Here is a 3,990-nt window from a genome sequence, read left to right on the forward strand (position 1 = left end):
GCTCCCCCTCGGGCTGCCGGCACTTGGCTCTTGTGCTGCTGCCCACCAGTCTGGCTGGAAGGTCGCTGGTGGTCTCTTATGGGGGCTCAGAATAGAGAGTGTCCCCACACAGAAGATGGATGGAAAAATGAAAGAGTAATTATTAGTAGTAGTAAATAGTTATTTACATCATTACAGAAGAATATTTAGTAAGGCTGCAGGGCCAGCTGTGGTGATGGGGTGCAGGCCCCAGTCAGCCAAGCGTACTGACCAGCCAGCTGTTACCCGGGACCAGCCCCTTTCGTCCCCTTTCCCCTCACACTGGTTCCCCTTGCAGAACCACCTTTGATCTTTTCCCTAAATATTCCATAATAAGTCTTGCACATTCCCACAACCCCCATAAAACACCTCATAAGAAGTTGTACGACGTCCCCTAATGTTTTTCTGCTGCAGCCCCTGTGGGCCCCATTGTGGCAATGAAAGCCCAGACCATCGAGCAGACCTTCGGAAGTTGAGTTTTCGCTCCTCACACGGGGCACCATTTGTGGAAATGAAAGCATGTGGCAGAGAAGGCAGGCGAGGCATTGAAGGCAGAGAAGGCAGGGACCCCAAGTTCCTGCACAGGCTCAATCAGAGTGATCCCATTGCTATTGATCCCTTTTCTCATTGGTACCAAACCAAAGTCTCCACACCTGCAGATCCTACAGGTCAGCCGCCACACATGCAGATCCTACCCTTATCCACCACATCTGTAGATCCTATACTTACTCCCACAACACCCCATGGCCCCGTAGGTGCTCATTCTGGCTGGTCTGCAGGGCCTGCTGGGGCTGGGTGGCCCCACTGACTTCTCAAGGGGGGTTCACCTGGGGCCTGAGGCTGATTCCTCTCCTCCCACAATCATGGGGAGCAGGTCTGGGCCCTTGCTGGCTCTGCTGAGGTTACTGGTTGCTCCACCTGGTATTGCTACTCTCATCCTCGCTGGTCTTTGTGTCCATTGTGGGTGGGCTTTATAACAAATTTATAACTGAACAAATTCCTGGGAGTGAGCACAGGGGATCCCCACACCTGCAGGTAAGGCAGGAGGCAAGACTGTAAGGGATGGACAGTGAAGGCAAAGAAGAGGGATCTTCTGCCCTGGCAGAAATGGTGATTTCAAAGGAGAGGAAGGGGAACCCTTCCACCTCTCTCCATTATAACATTTAGGATGTGGAGGGATGACTATCATACATTCATTCCTCCATGAATAGGTTCAAATACTCCATGCAGCCCCTGGCCCCAGCTCCGTGCCTTTGCTTCCAGCCTGTTCAGCGCAGCATCCCAGCATCTTCAGGTGCCTGGTGCAAGTGAGGAACCTTGAGGATTTTTGTTCCCAAGACTGCAGTAATTCACGTGCAATGAAATCAGAAATGTACCGTCATATAGGTACCTTTCCTGAACCCACCACCACCTCCTTCAGCATCAAGATCTCCTGCTCAGCTCTTCTCTGGAGTTTGTATTCTGTCCTGCTCTCTGGTCTGTAGGCTATACCTCCTACGTGAGGACTCTGACCATGGTAACAAGTCTGGGACAGGAAGTAGCCACAAACCCACAACTCACAGGGCATTACGCGGGAACAAGTTGGTTGGAGAGCTGTATGATCCACACGCACAGGAAGGACTCGAGGAGGAAAGCAACAAACAGCAAGGACGAGGAGAGTTCCAGAGTGAATTGCAAAGATTTCAACAACAAACCCTTTCCTCAGTACCAAGAGTAAAAGAGGAGGCAGAAATAGGAGAGTCATTGGAGGGAAGGAGAAAATCCTTAACTCTGTAAAGTTCATAGCCATTTCCCACACTCACATATCTGAAATTTGCTTGCTATGGTATTTTCTCTGGTAAGTAATTCTTGTTTAGGAAGATTGTGAATGGTCCTCAGTAACACCTGTGAGCTGAGAGTTTCTGTGCACACATTGAATATCTGAACACACAGATACAGCTGAATTCAGTGTTACCTTTGTTTAATCCCTGCTGGGAGTCCAGATATTCCAGAGGTTTCCAAAGCATTAACTGTGCCATCATTTGCCCTTATGCATCCAAACGGACTGCCTGCCAGTTGGCATGCAGCCAGGAGAAGCCTCACAACAGGTATATTTACAAGCACGTTTAACCCTTTCCACCAAGTCTTTGAAAACAGGAGTTTGAAACTCCAAGCTGTTACATTTTTATTGTCCATTTGGTTGGTTATCATGAACTTACCTTATCCCATACCTTCCCCATACCTCGGAAGCCCCACAGAGCCATCTGTTATCTCAGGAGAGCACTAGATCTAAAATCAAAAGAGAATCACTGAGCTGGCAGCAAGGTCACACATCCTCATGGGTGGGTATCCAATTTTAAGACATAAAGGCACTCTTGAGGCAGCTCAATTTTCTGTTATGGGAATCTCTGTTTACAATTAGATATAGTAGGAAAATTCATAAATCAGCTTTTCTCCTGGAAAAAAAGGTTCCCCTAGGGCATTCTGAAACATACTGAGACAAAAAGATGGGATTCTTGTCATGAATGTCTCAAGAGGTTTTTATATTACCTTTGTATTATTATATCACTTTCATATTACTCATTCAGTTAAGTGAGTTGCTGAACACAGCACTTTACATGGCATTAAACATGAAAGAGACTTTCTGTCTACACAGGCGGTAGAGAACCAGCCTTAGAAGTCATTTCATGGTCTTCCTGCTCAGCTCTTAGCCCTCCCCATTATAACAAAAACGCTTGAGCAGGCTGAATCCAAATGCAATGGCAGGTCCTCTTGAATAATAAATATCCCAGTTTCTGGGCTGAGAAGACCTAACAGTGAAATACTGGAAGAGAAATCCATGCCCATTACACCTTCAAATTCATTATTTGATTAATGTCGGATTTTGTATTGTGTAGGCCACTACTCTACAACAGTGAACCCCAGGGTTTGCCACAGTCCACCACAAAGTGACCTGGGTCATGTCCAACATTCACCTTCCATCTGTTCACAGCAGTGTGTGGCCCCTCACATCTCAGGAAAACCTGAATGAAATACCAGGTGGGACTCTGGGAGACACTGCAGCCTAGAAGCTCTTGTGCACTTATCAGCATTCTCATCCTGCGCCCACCACATTCGCTTTAGAAAAAATATAATACATCTCCAGAGCTGCAAAGTTTGAGCTTGGCTCCACATCGAGCAAATGTCCTCAAAGTTCAGAGCTCCTCCAAGCCAGCTATTTCCTCTGAGAACATCTTTAATGAAGTACTTATTTATATTTTCCTTGAAGTAGGAATACTGTATCTGATGTTATCTGCTCTTTTTTATTTTAGTAGGAGATTTGCTTTTGTTTCCACAGGTGTGCCTTTGACCTGTAATAAAATCCTTACTGAAGCAACGGTTAATTCTGAAGAAGAAAATAATACTCCAGTAAATCCAGGAGAGGGTACAAACAGCTACATCCCTCTGACCTTTCTGTGCCCCTTTTCAGAAATGAACATGTACTTTGAGCAATAGAACAAAATTTCTTGTGTTGTGGTTCTGCAGGGTCATAGCAGAGTGCTGCCTACATCCACGTAATTAGAAAGGAGGTTAATGAATTGCTAAAGCACATGTTTCCAGGGGATAAAGCAGATAGAAATTCTATTTAAGTGGGCTGAACAGTTTACTAAACAAGATTATAAAATACACTTTGCCCCTTGTCAAGTGTCATTTCAAGACAAATTGATGTAATTTCTTACCTCAGGTAAGTCCATTAGTTAAACAAGGGCTGTACTCTCTACTGATGCAAAGCAGTCCTGTCCCTCATTTCTTTTAGCTTGAATATTTTCCTCTTCTTTCTTTCTTATCATTTAACCTTTCATATCTTCTCGTTGATCTTTCTAAAAGCAGAGCTCAGCCTCAGCCGTGGCTGCAGACACACGCTTTCTAGCGCTCATTGCTGTGTTTGAGATTTCCTTGCTTTGCCCAGCTTCACCACAGTGGCTGCAGGGACATTTCCATGGGCTGCAGCTG

The sequence above is a fragment of the Egretta garzetta genome, unplaced genomic scaffold (genome assembly GCF_000687185.1).
Source record: "Egretta garzetta isolate BGI_Z169 unplaced genomic scaffold, ASM68718v1 scaffold217, whole genome shotgun sequence".
In the NCBI taxonomy this organism is placed as follows: Eukaryota; Metazoa; Chordata; class Aves; order Pelecaniformes; family Ardeidae; genus Egretta; species Egretta garzetta.